Source organism: Balaenoptera ricei, chromosome X (genome assembly GCF_028023285.1).
Source record: "Balaenoptera ricei isolate mBalRic1 chromosome X, mBalRic1.hap2, whole genome shotgun sequence".
NCBI lineage: Eukaryota > Metazoa > Chordata > Mammalia > Artiodactyla > Balaenopteridae > Balaenoptera > Balaenoptera ricei.
This window is the reverse complement of record NC_082660.1, coordinates 104596511-104616196: the sequence shown is the minus strand read 5'-3', so window position 1 is coordinate 104616196 and position 19686 is coordinate 104596511. Positions and strand designations below refer to the sequence as shown.

General features: G+C 37.6%; 1 long non-coding RNA gene across 1 annotated transcript; it reads left to right on the top strand.

The window, feature by feature from the left end:
- Positions 1 to 8931: 8931 nt before the first annotated feature.
- On the top strand, positions 8932 to 17916 carry LOC132357745 (uncharacterized). Its single transcript, XR_009500294.1, has 3 exons — positions 8932 to 9071; positions 13119 to 13164; positions 17242 to 17916. It is a non-coding gene; the product is annotated as an uncharacterized LOC132357745 (long non-coding RNA).
- The last annotated feature ends 1770 nt before the right edge of the window (positions 17917 to 19686 follow it).

Genomic DNA, 19686 nt, shown 5'->3' with positions numbered 1-19686 from the left:
ATTGAAGTATAATTGCTTTACAATGGTGTGTTAGTTTCTGCTTTATAACAAAGTGAATCAGCTATACATATACACATGTCCCCATATCTCCTCCCTCTTGCGTCTCCCTCCCACTCCCCATATCCCAACCCTCCAGGTGGTCACAAAGCACCGAGCTGATCTCCCTGTGCTATGTGGCTGCTTCCCACTAGCTATCGATTTTACATTTTACCCATAGATTTTTAAAGGTCACATGGAATAGAATGGGCTGTGGAAGAAGCAGAAGGAAGATGGAAGGAAGAGGGTGCTTGGTGGGAAAAGAGAAGAAATAATTATTTACCGAGTGGGGTACTGTGTTAAGTGATCTATATTTATGATCTCATTTAATTCTCATAGAACCCCTTTGAGGTAGAAACGAGTGTAACCCCCATTTTACAAATGAAGAAACAGAGGTTTAAAGAAGTTACACAACTAGTAAATGACAGGTCTGATATTTGAACCCAGACTTTGTGACTCTAAATACTGTGCTCTCGGACCACTTTACTATGAGAACATGAGGACAAGATGTTAGAAAATGCTTTATCTGTGGCATTCCTGCTGCATAGGGCTTGGTATTCCATCAGCATTAATGGCGATATGGAATAATCAGGCACAATTTGACCCTCCATATCCAGTAGAACAGTACACATAGGTGAAAAGTTTCACATAGGTGAAACTCTGCTTAATTTCATCTTCAGTGAGATTGAATAAGCTTATCTGTATTCCCTCCTTGAAGGAGAAGTCACGACTTAGACAACATCTGTGCTTCCTTCCCAGCAGAGTCTCACATTGTCAGTTTTCAAGGGTCATCACTGAGAGATTCGGATTCAACTGACTCACGGTGAGGATGACCAGTAATGGGTGTTCAGGGTGAGGGCTGGATTTCAGTAGTGAGAACTTCAAAACAAAGAGAGACACACCTTGCTCTCTAAGGGGTAACAAACACATAGGATTTAGAGCCTACGGAACACTTAGGTGCTTCACTAACCATCCCATACAATGCATATTTTTCTTCAAAATATCATTTACCAAAGCACTTTTTAATATAAGAGATGTCTGAATCACACTAGGCAATGGAGCTAACGTGGGTTTTTTAAAAAATAAATCGAGAATGTTCTCTCCCAGGACAGAGAGGGTCTTCCTTCAGTACACCAATATTTATTTTTTCTATCACCCTGAAACTTTGATTATGTACCCACAAGAGGTACTCTTTAAATTGTTAGTAACAATGAATAAACATTTTAATTTGACTTAGTTATCTGATACTATTGTAATGATGCATTAAAGGAGAGAAATATTTAGTTTTCACCCTTGATACACTGGTACTTCTCCTTTTAAAATCATTGCTATAGAGCATGCATACTGCTAGTTTGCATTTACAATAATAAACTGTATCAGAACTATGTACTATAGCACTTAAATATCAAGTCCTTTAGAAATCCAGGTGCCTAATCTTTTGCTTTCCCACCTAAGGAAATCACTCATTTCATATGAACCACAGAATAACTAATCTTAACTTCTTAAATAAAAGCAAGCATTAAAAAAAAATCGTTTCAGTATGAAACTTAACTGAAATCCACCTTCTAGGGTCCTTTAAGAAGATAAAATCAACTAAAGAACAGTTATGATAACACTATCTATGTTGATGTGCAGGAATTCTCAATCTTTTATTCTAATTAATAAAGGTCAAATTGGGAGTTGACATTACAACATATTCTAAAGAACTGGAAAAAGAAGGGCTATGAACAAAACCGATCATGTGTATACAGTATAGGATTTATTTCTTCTTGCTTGGCTGAAGTCCTTTAATTTAAAAGTGATGTGCAGTAGAATGTCTAATATGTGAATAATATAATGCAATTCTTTCTTCCTTCACCAGGCACAGCGATGTTCTAGCTTCTTTTGCTAAAACTGACATCTGAGGCCTCCTTCATCTTGCACTTTCTTTTATTGCTGAATTTCATGGCAACTGATTTGTTTGTGTTTTATTACTGTCAAACAGTACTGTTACTAACAACAATAATGTTATCGCCTCTAACAACAATAACAATAACCAGAACAACAGTAATAATATCAGCTACTCTTTGAATAGCTGCCATACGCCACACACTTTATGCTATTTTCAATCCTCACAACAACTCTACCAAATAGGTACTATTCTTATCTTTATTTTTACAGATTAATAAACAGGCACAGAGAGGTGAAATAACTTGTCCAAGGTCATAGGGCTGGAAAATGCAGGGGCTGATATTCAAACCCAGTTCTGTTAACAAAACCCAAATAACAAAACCAGTAATCATACTGCAAGGCTTCTCATTCCCACCTCAGCATTTTTTTTTTTTTGTAGTTTTTTTTTTTTTTAACGTCTTTATTGGAGTATAATTGCTTTACAATGCTGTGTTAGTTTCTGCTTTATAACCAAGTGAATCAGTTATACATATACATATGTTCCCATATCTCTTCCCTCTTGCGTCTCCCTCCCTCCCACCCTCCCTATCCCACCCCTCTAGGTGGTCACAAAGCACCGAGCTGATCTCCCTGTGCTATGCGGCTGCTTCCCACTAGCTATCTATTTTACATTTGGTAGTGTATATATGTCCATGCCACTCTCTCATGTCGTCCCAGCTTACCCTTCCCCCTCCCCATATCCACCTCAGCCTTTCTTGATTATTCTATAATTTCTTTTCCTCCTCTCAGCATTCCTCCCTTTTGTTGTTTATTTTTATTTTTCCTTCCTTTACACTATATCATGCCTAACCCAGTCCTTCTTACAAACTGTTTTCCCTTTCTTGGCAGTCTCCCCTCCTTCTATCCCTCCCCTCTCAGTCAGTCTCTCTTTAAAACACAACAAAGGGTAATTAGTATTCATCACCAGCCTGAACAGATAATACCTTAAACCTGCCAGATATCTCATTTCTCCAAGCTCGGGATCTCTTTTGGGAGAGGAGGGGTGATTCAGCGTATAAGCCAATTGGGATCAGTTCCATGAACTTCCTACAACGAGAGATCAGTTTATGAAACCAGTACCAAGACCTCTGCCAATACACATGGGAGGGAGGGCTTGTAAATGAAATGGAGTTCAGCTCCGTAATTGGTACTCTTATAGTTATTAACAACTGTGGGGTACAGCAATCAGTCACTGGTGGTCAGAATTTCAGGCTGCCCATGACCCTGTGTTATTGGGACGCTGTTGTTTTCAGGCTTAGGAGTGGTGATACGCCTGTCTTGTAATTACATGACACCAGTTAATGCCTCAGTGTGGGTTACAGACTGACTCATTTGTTTAGATCTTTTGTGTCTAGAAATGAAAGAGCTATATGATTAAGACTTACTGGGAAATATTATTGAAAATGCAGGAAAAATTTAAAAACCACCTCTTATGTAATGCCTTTTCATTGAATCATTTTACCAATTTGAGTTGCTTATTCCAATGAGGTATGCTAAGTGAAATAGGTGCAATGTGTATTAGTCCTATTTTTCTAAATTGTTAAGAGAAAATCACTCACATTGCTGTCTCATAACTTCTTGATGCAAAAAAAAAAAAAAATCTATGGAGCTAGAAAAAATGGCAACATTCTATGATATAAGTATTAAATCTTATTATCTATTCTAACTAGGATGTCCTTTAGGAAATAGAAAAAATACTTACATTGATACCCAGTATATTGAACAGTGGTGGGTACACATGTAACTTTTTTCTGATTATTGCCTTTAACCACAGTGTGTTGAATCTGTGTGTCCTGACCCTTAAAAACACCTCAAGAATAAAACTGTCACTATTTGCAGATGACATGATATTTTCTCTAATCATCAGGGAAAGGCAAATTAAAACCACAATGAGATATCACCTCGCACCTGTTAGAATGTCTATTATCAAAAAGACAAGAAATAACAATTGCTGGCAAAGATGTGGAGAAAAGGGACCCCTTGTACACTATTGATGCAACCACCATGCAGAACAGTATGGAGGCTCCTCAAGAAATTAAAAATAGAACTACCATATGATCCAACAATTCTTCTTCTGGGTATTGATCTGAAGAAAATAAAAACATTAACTCGAGAAGATATATGCACCCCTATATTCATTGCAGCACTATTTACAATAGCCAAGATATGAAAACAACCTAAGTGTCCATCGATGGATGAATGAATAAAGAATATATTATATGTGTATATATATATATGGAATATTATTCAGCCATATAAAAGAATGAAATCTTGCCATTTGCAGTAACATGGATGGACCTTAAAGGCATTATGCTAAGTGAAATAAGTCAAGCAGAGAAAGACAAATACCACATAATATCACTTATATGGGGAATCTAAAACAAAAACAAACAAACAAAATAAGCTCATGGATACAGAGAACAAATTGGTGGTTGCCAGAGTCAGAGGTTGAGGATGGTGGGCAAAATGGGTGGTCAAAAGTTATAAATGTCCAGCTACAAAATGAGTAAGTTATGGGGATGTAATGTACAACATGGTGACTATAGTTAATAATACTGTATTGCACATTTGAAAGTGGTTAAGAGAGTAGATCTTAAAAGTATTCACCACAAGAAAAAGTTGGTAACTATGCCAGGTGACAGATGCTAGGTAGACTTATTGTGGTGATCATTTTGCAATATATACAAATATTGGATCATTATGTTGCACACCTGAAACTAACATAATGTTATATGTCAATTATATCTCAAAAAATAAATTAAAAAAAGAGGAAAACTGTAACACTTCGCACATATAACTTTTTACATATAACTTCTCGTATGATCCGCCCAATAACACTATGAAATAGGTGGCAAATGTATCATTGACCCCATTTTACAAAACAATCGAAAACACAAAAGAGCATAGGATTCTCCCAAGATACTGTGTTTTCAAAGGACACCTATGTGAGTGGCAGAGCCAGGAATGAACTCTGGTTCCCTGCTTCCCAGACCTGTGCTCTTTGCTGGAGCCCCACTCTAACCCTCACTTTAGGGGCTCTGCCTTATCCTTGCAACTAAACTGACCTTTGGGACCTAAGCAATGAAATCTTCTTGGACAGGGTTGGTCCAAGACAGAGAAGCCTTATTCAGTGTCTCTTCCTACTATATTAAAGCAACATTCTGGTAAAGAAAGGGCCACTTGGCGCATATACTACACTAGGTGCTTTGGGGAAGCTGTGGGTAAGGAGCTTGCAGTCTTTCTCAGGAGGGTGTTAGAGAGTTGAACAAGAAAATGAATAATCAAGTGCTAAATTGTGAGTACAGACTTAAGTGCTTGGATGATTGGACTAGCTGGAGAGAGTGTCACAGGAGACTTAGGATAAGCCTTGACTGAAAGGCTTAGGGTTTATGGGACAAGATAACTAATCAGGCAGGAATGAGGATAAAGCAGCATAATACAGGTCTGACTAAAGCAAACAATTTTGTGTGACTCAATGCAGTGGGATTACCAGACTGCAAGGTTCATGAAGAGGGGACCTCGTCTTGTTCACCACTGTATCCCTGGTGCCTTGAAGAAGGCTTGGAGCATAGCAGGCTCAAGAAATATGTTTTGCTTGCTGAGCCTGAGAATAGAGATGCCTGAATCTGGATTCCACCTTGCAGGTAAGAGGGAGCCTTTGGAGTTATCAATAATAGAATCACTGGAGCATTTCACAAAGTGCCTCTAGAAATATTTCAAATTTTATTTTGTATCCAGGCTTCATCCTACATCCTCATTCTATCTAAGGATATCTCAAAGTAGATAAGGGCAAAACAGCAGTCCCAGTGCATGAAATGAGGCTAAGGAATGACCAAAGTAGTATTCATTTTTATTTCTTTGGCTGTCGTCAGAATCAAATTTATTATAATATTTGTGTAATTTCTTGTGGCTTGAAAATCTAGATTTAAATTTATTTGCACAGTTGATAAGACTATAAATTGGTATAAATTTTCAGAGGGCAGTTTGGCAACATGTATCAAAAATTTGAAAAATGTTCATACCCTTTGACCTGGTACTTCTTAATGCTAGGAATGTAGTCTAAGGAAACAAAGATATGAACAAAAATTTAGCGTAATCGAGAAAAACTAGTAACGCACCAAATAACTAAATATTTTGTGACTGTTTCAGTTAATTTTATATAATTCAACCAAGAAAATTTCTGTTGTAGAATAATTACATACAAAAATGCAAACATGTACTCAAATAGACTGGAAAAAGTCCGGAAGAAATTATGCTAAAATATTAGGGAGGGGGTTCTCCAGGTGATGAGATAATAATTTATATTGCCAATTATCACATATATTTTTTATAATCAGAGAAAAACTATACTTTCTGAATTTATTTTTTTAATCTACCTTCTCATCCTTTCTGCAGAGGCAAAAGAAAAGTAAATGAAAGGGGACAGAGAAATGGAAGTGACAATAAATTCAATGTAATTGAGGAACATATCAGTAGGTATTATGAACTATGCCTAGGTACCCTAAGCCCATTGTTGGAGTAATTCTGCAAATTACTCCCTTATCTTAAGATTCTTGCCCCAGTATGACTGTTCATGCAAATAACAACAGAAAAAAAGTAAAAAAAAGAGTTCAATTCAGCTGGTTGTCTGCTTTCTGATGTCCCAGGGAGGGGAGAGTGGTATATGTAGCTCTAAACGTGGGAATCTCTTTGAAATCTAGTCTAAACCTCTATTCTTCTGCTTCCTGCCCTTAAAGTTGGTGTAAAATTTAAAACAAAAAATGAAGGAAATAGAATCTAGCAACTTTGACAGTGTTTACTTCCTCCCAACTTTGCAGTAACTGGGAGTATTAAGAAATATGACTACTAACCTCAAACAGGCAGTTCCCTGCTGGCTTTCTGCTGACATCATCCGAGGTAATGCCTGGGTAGCAGAGGGGAGGGTGGTTCTTTTCTGAACTCCATGCCCCTATGGCCCACGGGCTTTCCTCTTTCCTTCTCCCTTGCCTCCCTCCTCTGCCCCATGCCCACTTCTCACACATGCTCAGTCAGCCAGTTGGAGTGAAAAAACTACTGACAGAGCATGGCAATTTCAAGGTATAAACTATCCACAGGTTAGGTAAATTGCAGGTACACAGGCTTATTATTTAAATTAGCTCGGCACAGCTTACATGTTAATCAGGCCCTTAAAGAGGCTGTTGGTCTAGATTTTTCTCCAAAGCTGGACAGCTCATTCATTTGGCCCTCTACTTTCCTGACAGACCAGCGGTCCCACCCCTCAGGGCTGAGGTAGAACTGCACCTTTTTTAAGTACTCCAAAATTATATAGCATATAATATTTATTTTACCTATTGAGTATAAAAGCAATATTTTTGTTGTAAAAAATCACAAAATAAGAAAAGTATAAAAAAACAAAAATCATCCATAATACCTCCACCCAGATACAACCACTGTTGTTCAGACATATACTTTGTATCTATGTAAATATTTATAGGGACTTCCCTGGTGGTCCAGCAGTTAAGACTCTGCAGCTCCCAATGCAGGGGGCCCAGGTTCGTCCCCTGGTCAGGGAACTAGATCCTGCATGCCGCAACTAAAGATCCTGCATGCGGCCACAACTAAGACCCGGTACAGCCAAATAAATAAATAAATAAATATTTTAAAAAATGTATTTATAAGTATATATGTATATTTATATAAACAAAATAAATCAGTTTCATGTTGTAAAAAAAAGTTTTACACCCCTTTTTTTTTTGCACCTAGTGTTATATTTTGAGCATCTTCTTAGGTCAACATTTTAAAAAATGGCTTCATAACATCCCTTTCACATGGGTATGACAATTTATTTGACCTATTCTTGGCGATTTATAATTTTTTAAGTTTTCATTGCTATAAATAATGTCTAGATAATCATCTTTGCCTATAAACTATTAAGGATTATTTCCTCAGGATAGTGTGATTTGAAATCAGAAATGACTGCTTTAAGGTTTAAGACATATTTCTAAATTACCATCCAAAATTGTACCAATTCACATTACCTCCGGAAGTCTATCAGAGAACCTTGGCAATTCTTGGCACATGACAATTATGGGCCAATACTTTCAGTATGGTTTGGGAACCCTGACCCAGTCCCAGGTATGCAAGGGTCTTACCTATTTATTTGCATCCCACATTTACTGCAATTTCCTACCTATAATCAGAAAGACTCTCTATGGACCTTTATGGAAAATCACTTTTTTTTTTTTTTTTTAAGTTTTAGGAGGCTGTATTTTATTTTTTGTCTTTAAATTTATTTATTTATTTATTATTTTTGGCTGTGTTGGGTCTTTGTTGCGGCAAGCGGGGGCCACTCTTCGTTGCAGTGAGTGGGCTTCTCGTTGCGGTGGCTTCTCTTGTTGCGGAGCACGGGCTCTAGGCTCGCGTGCTTCAGCAGTTGTGGCACACGGGCTCTAGAGCACAGGCTCAGTAGTTGTGGTGCATGGGCTTAGTTGCTCCTCAGCATGTGGGATACTCTCCAGACCAGGGCTCAAACCCATGTCTCCTGCATTGGCAGGCGGATTCTTAACCACTGCACCACCAGGAAAGTCCCTGGAAAAATCACTTTTTAATATGACCTTGAAGTCAAATTAGTGGTGGTTTTGTTATCTATCTCTTAGTTACATTTCTCTGTGAATTCCACTTACATCCTAAATCTCATCAGAATGTAATAAAAATTACAGGACAAATGTCCATGTGAAAATCTTACTGGCAGCTAATGTGATTTCAGATGACCAAACAAGCCACTAAATAAATATAAAGTGTAATTCCCTAATGTTTTGTGTATTGATTTTAATTAACTTCAGTCAATTCCTGCGAAAGTTATAGGAGAGAAGCCTAACATTTCATGAGGGGTATCATGTGCCAGGGAGTGTCGTGCTTCTCACCTTGCATGAATAATCTTATTTAATCTTCACAAAGCTCTTAGGTGAAGTTCTCACTGTGCTGTTTTTCCGGTAAGGAAACTGAGGCTTAGAGAGTCTAAGTAACTGTTCCAACCACTAGAAAATGGCAGAACCACATATGAGGCCCAGGTCTATCTGACACCACAGCTGGAACTCTTTCCACTTCCCCATGTGACATTCTGAAAGGTAAGTTGAAACAGAGATATCACCTCCTATGATCAATAATTTTCACCTTTTTGCTGCTTTTTACATTACTTTTACTATGTTTGATTCTATTTCCATCCAAAACCCTTCTACCGTAAACTAGTACTACCCCAGGAATATTCTGAAAATGAATCAATAAGTGATTGCAGAGCCCATTAGAAGGCTAAATACAGCCACCCAATAACACAACACACCTATATAAAGTATATGACATTGAAGCTGCTGTAAGAATGACTTTGGCTCCAATTTTAATGTTGTCTATTAGTTTATCTGTAGATGTGCACTTTCTTATTTCACAATATTGGGAGAGAACATTTGTCCTCAGATACCTTCATTGTAAGTCTTGCAGACATCTACAAATGCCACACAGAATTTAATCTGTATGTCAAGGTACAAGTTACTAAATATGAGGTCAGAACTAATCTAATGTATGAATCAACTTCTTTCAGAGCATGTCTCTCCCTCCTCTTCCCTTAAAAGGAACGGCTTGCATTTCAAGTGTTTGTTTCTTGTTTCTTTGAATAAATTATTAACCACTTGTATGAGAATCCTATAAATGTTTGGGAAACAATCTCTGAAACGATTCTTTTGTCCACAGGAGCCATCTTGAGTACGTTAAAGCTGTTGGAATTTACAAGATAGCGCCTAGTTACAGAACTGGTATTGTCCTAGATAAACTCATACTAACAAGCCTTGTAAGGCAATTTATGATTATCCCTCCAAGTCAGAGTTTCTCAACCTCAACACTATTGACATTTGGGGCCAGATGGTTCTCTTTTGTTGGGAGGGATTCCTGTGCTCATAGTATGTTCAGCCGCATCCCTGACCTCTACCCAGTAGATGCCAGAAGCAACACTCCCCCCCACTCCAAGTTGTGATCATCAAAAATGTCTCCAGACACTTTCAAAAGTGTCTGAGGGTGGAAGGTAGTAGACAAAATCTCTCCCAGTTGAGAACCGCTGCTCTCAGTACAATGTCCTTAACTTCTTTGTAGTGAGGTGCTACTTCTGATTTCCACTCAGAGCTTGAGATTAAGGTAAAGAAAAAAGAAATGGCTATAGAGAGGAAAATGCTTGAGTTGGGGAGATGTGGTCAAGAGGGTAGGGTATATCTACAAGGACATAAAATATTAACCTCTTCCCTACTGGATTGTTTTAAAAAAGAATCAAGAAAGTTATATTTGCACTAATAGATAACACATGTATTTGGGAAGTATATTGGATTGGTTAAGAATTTAGTCTGTACAACAGTATGAATCTTTATGGGAATCCCAGCTCTGCCACTTCCTATCTGAATGACCTTGGACAAGTTTCTTAAGCATCCTATGTCTCAGTTTCCTCATTTGTAAAATGGGGACAATAATATAGCACTTTTTTCACTGGATCGTTGTGATGATTCAATAATAGAATGTAAATAAAGTGCCTATTAGGGCAAAACAAGGAAAGCACCCCAAAAAGGTAACTCCTTTTAGGTAAGCAACATAAAAAGACTCTTGGAAAGTTGTTTGGGGACTTCCCTGGTGGTACAGTGGCTAAGACTCTGCACTTCCACTGCAGGGGGCATGGGTTTGATCCCTGCTTGGGGAACTAAGATCCCACATGCCACGGCCAAAAAAAGAAAAAAAAAAAAGGAAAGTTGTTTGACTAGTTCTTTTTCCACCTTGATGTTTTGATTTGGGAAATACAAAAAAAGAAAGGTACTATACCTATTTTTGTGAGCTAACCCATAGAAACTTTCCTGAACAATTTCTCGAATAATCTTCCTGCTTAAATGGAATTTTAGCTTTCTTATTTTTAACAAGGAAATGATTTCCTGAATTTTTAATCCATGTATGATTATTAAAGAATAGGCTAGAACAACAGCAGAATCACCGAAGCTGCCCAAAGGCCCTGCGCTTCTTATGCACACATGCACCCAGAACTAGAGAGTCCCAGCCACTCTGGAGTCACTTCAAGGATTATTCAAAGTTTGTGAAGTAAGAGAGAGTGCAGCAGAGGCTGGCTGGATTTTGGCCAGTAAAACCATGTTAGACCTGTTTGGTTCATGTGTGATTGAACTGGCTTGTGACAGAACATTTAACTATGAGGCCAAAACTTTGACCTTTTCTGGATGACTAAGAAAAACTTACCAACTGAATTGAAAACATCGAAGACCAAGCTCATGTACCTCTCCCTTAAATCACAACAAATTTAATATCTCAGGTCCAACTACAAAGTAGGCAGCTATGCCTTTGAAGAGAAAATGAAGAAGGAAATTGATTTCAATGCACATAGAGATTTAGCAGTCAGAAGTTCTGTTATAAATATCTCCTATATCTTTCAACCCCTCCCTTAGATAACAAGTCTAAGATCCCTTAAGAGCCATGAAAATAATGTGAAAAATGTTCTGTTCTTGTCAGCCTCCCTAAATCTCCTTTAAGCTTCAGCATCAATATTAACTCAGCCAACTACGTCAGTGCTTCAAGAAAGGGAAGTGTTTACCAGCAGAGAGAGATCTACACTGAGACTTTGACGACGGCCTCTTGCACAGACCTTGAAACCTAAAAGCTTCTGCTGACTGATGCCATGATTGTAACTAAGGAGAACCTGAGATATTTCTCTAGCATTTGCTACTCTCTTGTCAGCCTGATTCAAATCTGTTCAACTTCAAGACATAGTATAGACATAGTATAGAAACTCAGGGTCTGGACCATACTTTCCCAATGTCCCTGTGTTTCTTTCTACATTACTCCTACCCCCGATAAGTAAAAGTGCAAAGCAGAAAATCAAAATCATCAATAATCCCATCCACCAAAATGTAACATTTTGGTACATAAATAATTTGAAACTTTTTCTATGGAGATAACATATTTTTTAAAAAAGCAAACAAAGGATCACTTGATAAATTCTTTTAACGAGTGTTTTTCCTTATCTATTATATATACATATTATTTTGAAGAGCAACATACTTACAGACAAATGTACAAATTGTAAGTATACAGTTGCCTGATTTTTCACAAAGTGAACATGCCCCATGTAATCATCACCAGGTAAAGAAACAAAATATTACTGGTTTCCCAGTGCTTTGTGCCTCCTCCCAGCCACAGTACCCATGCCAAAGGTAAAACACTATCCTGACCTCTTTCACCGTTCACTTTTATGTTTCTGAACTCTTTATGAATGGAATTATAGACTATGCACTTGTTTTTGTATCTAGCTTCCTTCATGTTTTATTATAAGATTCATCCAAGTGGTTGCATGTGGCAATAATCACTCACCCTTATTATTGTACAGAAGTCCCTTGTGTGAGTGTACAACGTTATTTATTCATTCCATACTTGATGAACATTTGGAATGTTTCCAAATCTTGGCTATTATGAATAGTGCTACTTCAGAGTATTCTTGTACATATCTTTGGTGCATTTTATGTTCACATTTCTCTAAACATAATTAAAAGTGCAATTGCTGGGTCATAGGCTATGTTAGCCGTTTTCCAAAGTTGTGTAAGTTTACACTCCCACCAGCAGTTCATGGGCATCCTAGTTGCTTTACATCCTTACCAAAACTTGTTATTATCTGTCTTTTCCATTTTAGCTGTGCAAATGGATGCATTTGCACAGGATGCACAAACTTGAGACACAGGTTTGCGTCTCAACCTGTTTTCAATTTGCAATTCTCTGATGATTGATGATGCTGAGTAGCTTTTCATAAATTCATTGGATATCCTTTTTTGTGAAGTCTGGTCAAGCATTTTACCCTTTTGTCTATTGGGTTGTCTGCCATTGTTGATATGTAGAATTCTTTAGATATTCTGGTTACACCAATTTTGTTGGTTATATGTATTATAAACATCTCCCAGTCTGTAGCTTGTTTTTTCATTCTCTTAATGATGCTTTCGATTAACACAAGTTCTTAATTTAGTGTCCAGTTTTACAGCATCATCTTTTGTTAATAGTCTTTTTGTGTCCTGTTTAAGAAATCTTTGCCCAAAGTCAGTAAGATATTGTCCTGTTTTTGCTAGAAACTTTATTGTTTTATCTTTCTCATTTAGATTGGCAGTCCATCTGGAATTGATTTGTATGTGGCGATATATGGAGGTGAGATTTCCTTTTTTTCTATATCTAACCAAATAGGCTATGAATCTAGCACCATTTATTGAGAAGGTCATCTTTCCCTGATGCACTGCAGTACCACTTTTGTCATACATGGAGTAACCATATATGTGCAAATGGGTTTCTGAACTCTCTATTCTGCTCCATTGCTCTATTTATGTAATTTTGTGCCAACATCATGCTTTCTTAACGCTTGTAACTTTATAATGTCTTATTATCTGGCAGTCCATGTCCTCCATCTTTATTCTCTTTGTCTTGATTATTCCTGGTCCTTTCCATTTCCATAAAAACTTTAGAATAAGCATTTCAATTCCCACAAAACACCTGCTGCAGTTTTAATTGAGCCTGCTACAGAATTTATAGATTAATTTGGAAAAACGGATATCTTTACAATAGTGAGTCTTCGAAACTATGTGCCTGGTATATACCTCCATTTATTTAGGTCTTTTTAATATCTTTCAGTGAATCTTTGTAGTTTACTGTGCATTGATCTGACATAGATTTCATTTGATTTCTCCTAGATATTTGCTCTTTTTATGGTATTTTAAATGCTATATTTTAAATGTTCATTTTCTATGATTGTTTCTGGCATATAAATACAGTTGTATATTTGATCTTGTAGCAATGACCTTAATAATTCACTTATTAATTGCAATAGCTTGTTAATAGAGTCTTTTGGATTTTCTACATACACAATTTCATCTGTGAATAATGACAACTTTATTTCTTTCTTTCCAATACTTACACCATTTTTCCCCTATCTTGTTGCATTGGCTAAGACCTCTGGTACAATGATAAGTGTGCATCCGTGTCTCATCCCCAACCTTGGTGTGTACTAGGGGGAGAGCCTTTCAACACTTTATTGTTAAACATGTTTCCTGTAGGCTTTTGATATATACTCCTTATCAGACTAAACAATTTCTCCTCTCTTCCTAGTTTTCTATGTTTTATTTTTTAATCTTGAATGGATTTTATCAAACATCTAGTGAGATAAAATATGAATTTCTCCTTGATTCTGTTACAGCAAATTACATCCATTGATTTGAAAATGTTAAACCACTCTTGCATTTCTGAAATAAAAACCTATTTGGGATATATTATCTTTTTAAATATAACGCTGCATTTTATTGGATAATACGTTAGGATTTTCCATTATACAAAATTTTATGGGGCTTCCCTGGTGGCGCAGTGGTTAAGAATCCACCTGCCAATGCAGGGGACACGGGTTCGAGCCCTGGTCCAGGAAGATCCCACATGCCACGGAGCAGCTAAGCCCATGCACCACAACTACTGAGCCTGCGCTCTAGAGCCCGCGAGCCACAACTACTAAGCCCACGTGCCACAACTACTGAAGCCTGCACACCTAGAGCCCGTGTTCCGCAACAAGAGAAGCCACTGCAATGAGAAGCCGGTGCACTACAACGAAGAGTAGCCCCCGCTCGCCGCAACGAGTGCACAGCAACTAAGACCCAGTGCAGCCAAAAATAAATAAATAAATAAATTTTTTTAAAAAAAGAATATACCTTGCTAAAAAACAAAATTTGGGGGGGTTGTGAGTATATGACCATGTCAATAAATATGGGTCTATTTTATCAATTTTAATGACTGAATTTGTTCTCATATTGATGTACCATAATGCAAGTTGTTTTCAATTTTTGCCATCATAAACAGCATTGTGCTGAACACCCTTGTCCGTACATATGTTACTTGTACCTGTTTTCCAGAGGACTAAGTAGCACTGCCTTCTTGGTGTCATTTGAACTCAGCAGTAGCTTTGTAAGTATCAATCATCAAGAGTCAGAACCCAGATTTCCTGGTTGCTTTCTACAGGTTTCCTGGGTAGCAAAAGCTCCCTAATGGAATCTTGAGCTTGCTGCTATTGGCCCTGCTAAAGATTGATATCTATCCAAAGGACAAAAGACCTGGGAAGTGAAAAATCGAAACATCTTAGTGTTAAAATGGAAGACAACCTGGGAAAATACTTTATGACACAATTGAATACGGTCTCAGGAAAACTCAAATAAGTAATGGCAAGAGCAAGGCAAATGACATCAGAAACACTGGATTCACATACCAATTACCATCTATGTAATCTTAGGCAAATTAGTGCTTGCTGTAACCAGGAGTTTTTTCACCAATAAAATAGAAATATATTAATATTCGAGGATTGTTAAGAGGATAAAATGAGAAGCTCATACTACAGCATTTTTTTACAGAGTAGGCATTCAGTAAATGTCAGTTCCTTTAGTTTCTCTTTAGTTAAGAGGCTGATTTAAAAAATAAAAGAAATACTCTAGAAAAGATTTGCTAGTTTTTCTTTGAAAAAGCTCAGAAAAAAATGTCTTTTCCTACACCAGGATCTTCCCTTAAACTTTAATACGTGTAAACAAATAGAACACTTCCTATTCCTTTTTTTAAAATAAATTTATTTATTTTATTTATTTATTTTTGGCTGCGTTGGGTCTTCGTTGCTGCACGCAGGCTTTCTCTAGTTGTGGTGAGTCAGGGCTACTCTTCATTGCAGCATGCGGGCTTCTCATTGCAGTGGCTTCTCTTATTGTGGAGCATGGACTCTAGGTGAGGGGTTTCAGTAGTTGTGGCATGTGGGCTCAGTAGTTGTTGCTTGGGGGCTCTAGAGTGCAGGCTCAGTAGCTGTGGCACGCAAGCTTAGTTGTTCCGTGGCATGTGGGATCTTCCCCGACCAGGGATCGAACCCATGTCCGCTGCAGTAGCAGGCGGATTCTTAACCACTGCGCCACCAGGGAAGTCCCAACACTTCCTAGTCTTGAAAACTGCCTGGTGAAAAAAAAAAAAAGGATCTATATTATTAACAACATCATTTATTTTGTATGGTCATCAAGATGTCCATGTAAATATCTTTTCTATGTGACTTAATGTCTTGTAAGGCTAAAAAGCCAGGGTGAAGTCCTAGTTCAGAGATGACTAATTAGGATCAGATTAGGTACTTCTTAGTTATGAAATAATTGAGTCATGCTCTCAGTCTACACCTTTTGATCTGAGGGTGGTGACATAAAATTAGCAGAAAGCACTTGGGGTATGATGCATTGGTTAACTATTTAAATTTACTGACACTTATGCCAGAGATAACTGATCCTTAATGGCCACCATAAGTCTGAAAGGCAATGTCCAGACTCTTTGCACTTCCACTTTTGTTCCTACTTTTATCCTCTGGAGCTCCTACAAGAGTTACCGTAAACCTTATTTATGTGACAGTCTTTCAACTATTTAAAGTCAGTGCTTGGGTGGGGGAGATAAATTAGGAGTATTGGATTAGCAGATACAAACTACTATATGTAAAATAGATAGGCAACAAGGGCTTACTATATAGCACAGGAAACTATATTCAGTATCTTGCAATAACTTATAATGGAAAAGAATCCAAAAAAGAATATATATCTGAATCACTTTGCTGTATACCTGAAACTAACACAATATAGTAAATCAACTATACTTCAATTTAAAAAAACCCTGAGGAAACCTGAATAAAGTATTTAGTTAATAATAATGTAAAAAAAAATAAAGTCAGTGCTCATTTCTCAGTGCACTTTTCAATAAGGATTATTATATAAATTCAGTTTACAGAAGAACAATAAACTTATAAAAGCACAAGTAGAATCCATTTTCAAGGAATAATTCATGATATCTGGTCCTACAGGATGGGTCATTCCCATATTTGTCAAACAACCCAAATCAATACTCCTGTAAAATAAGTAGTCAGTTTTTAAAACTCATGATAAAGATGAACGCTTGCTAATATCTTTTTGTATAGTACCAACACTTGAATATCTGTACAATTTTTAAATTTCTTAATAAATGCTGACTTGTCAAAATGTTGGACTGACGATTTCGGGAAAGGAAAGGAGAGGTTATAAGTGTCCTTCTCCCTTTTTAAGTTATTTTTGCTACAGAGTAAAGAACAGTCCAGGCTGTAGGAAAACTGCTGAAGTACCACTGATGCTGGGAATTACTCTTCTCCAAGCCAAAAGTGTTAGAGCTCAAAGAGACCTTTAAAATCACTAGTACAACCCCCTTATTTTACAGATCAGAAAGCCTAGCCACGGAGAAAGGAAATGGATTTAAGGTCATTCAACCAGTCAGAAGTGGGACTGACTTCCCAATCTGAATTTAGTGCTGTTTCCACCATTCTTCGCTACTTTCTGTTGAAGGCAGAAGAGCTGTTGTGAGATCCATAAGAATCTGAAGGTTTTATATCTCAGTAAAGAAACACAATAGCCAGACTTGGCTTGTATGGTCTGGCTTTTGGTGACAAGTATACGATGGACATGCTTCCTGAGAAACCTAACCAAGGAGATCATCCTATCTACTATATTCAGCAGCAAAGTAGCTTGGACTTCAAGATTCCTGGGTTAAGAACTATAGGGAAGGACAGAGTTTGTGAAGTTCCAGATCACCATTTAAGGCTGACTACAGTGTTAACTCACGCATGCTTCCTTTGCAAGGCTGCCTGGGGTATGAAAAACCACTTTCCCAGAGAACTGATTTACAAACGTATCGGTTATTCTCCTTCTGCACCATCTTCCCAGCTCCAACTCCCTTCTCTGCCCCATGGGATTGCACCAGCTCCTGCCTGGGGCTCCTCAACCCCCTCTGCAGATCCCAGCTCTCCCTGGACTGAGGGTGAGAGCTTCCCATTGTTGTTAGTCACTGGGTCCCTCATCATCGCTTCTTGGTTCCCTTAACCCTGCCTACACCTCTGTAAATAGACCTTTCATTAAATTTTATTCTGAATCCAAGTTGAGTATATGTCCCATTTCCTGCTGGAATCCTAGCTGATAAACAAAACTCTGTACATCTTTCCCGTATAATACCTCAAACTGTAATGAGGTTTTGGGTTGCATCCCTTAGGAAGATAAAAACAGGTACACTGTGACCCATACAGAGAGTTGGCCTCTCAAGATTCCTTCTTTAGAAATCACTAGCTATCCTTATTTGCATATCCTTACCTCCAGTGTACTGCTGTTGGCAGAAAATAAACATCAAATATCAGCTTTATATAAATAGATTTTAAAAATCTGTAAACAACTGAGAGCACCAGTTCTGCACATTGCAACAACAGGTTTCCATTTTAATAAGGCTTGACTACAATGCAACCATTTAAATGTCTCATCAAAACTCATTAAAGTAGAATGCATCTGTGTAGCTACTTCCATCAAGAACCATTTTTAGGCAGTAGCTGGCAAAATAGTTTTTAATGAAAACTGTCCACAGTATTCCCAAAAGATGCTCCTGCATCTCTAGGAACTTTGGTGTATCTCCCGCATGCTTTAGTGTCATGGAGAGATAGAGACAGGCCTGAGTATGAACCCAAAGTTAACCAAGACCAAGGAGTGAATAATTTGCTTCTTCTGGACATTAGGGACTTAATATAGCTATTTTGCCACAAGAGCTAAAGCAACAACTACACACACATACAGACACACACATCCACCAAGGTCCATTAGGGATCCTCTACACCCCCCTCTCTACTTTGAAGTTGTTTTTAGTGACATGTCTCAGCAAAAGCCCTTGTCACACAATCGTGGAATTTCTTTTTTTTTTTTTTTTTTTTTTTTTTTTTTTTTTTTTTTTTTTTAGTTGTTTTGTTTGTTTTTTTATACTGCAGGTTCTTATTAGGCATCAGTTTTATACACATCAGTGTATACATGTCAATCCCAATCGCCCAATTCAGCACACCACCATCCCCACCCCACCGCAGTTTTCCCCCCTTGGTGTCCATATGTCCATTCTCTACATCTGTGTCTCAACTTCTGCCCTGCAAACTGGCTCATCTGTACCATTTTTCTAGGTTCCGCATACATGCATTAATATACGATATTTGTTTTTCTCTTTCTGACTTACTTCACTCTGTATGACAGTCTCTAGATCCATCCACGTCTCAACAAATGACTCAATTTCGTTCCTTTTTATGGCTGAGTAATATTCCATTGTATATATGTACCACATCTTCTTTATCCATTCGTCTGTTGATGGGCATTTAGGTTGCTTCCATGACCTGGCTATTGTAAATAGTGCTGCAATGAACATTCGGGTGCATGTGTCTTTTTGAATTACGGTTTTCCCTGGGTATATGCCCAGTAGTGGGATTGCTGGGTCATATGGTAATTCTATTTTTAGTTTTTTAAGGAACCTCCATATTGTTCTCCATAGTGGCTGTATCAATTTACATTCCCACCAACAGGGCAAGAGGGTTCCCTTTTCACCACACCCTCTCCAGCATTTGTTGTTTGTAGATTTTCTGATGATGCCCATTCTAACAGGAGTGAGGTGATACCTCATTGTAGTTTTGATTTGCATTTCTCTAATAATTAGTGATGTTGAGCATCTTTTCATGTGCTTCGTGGCCATCTGTATGTCTTCTTTGGAGAAATGTCTATTTAGGTCTTCTGCCCATTTTTGGATTGGGGTGTTTGTTTCTTTGATATTGAGCTGAATGAGCTGTTTATATATTTTGGAGATTAATCCTTT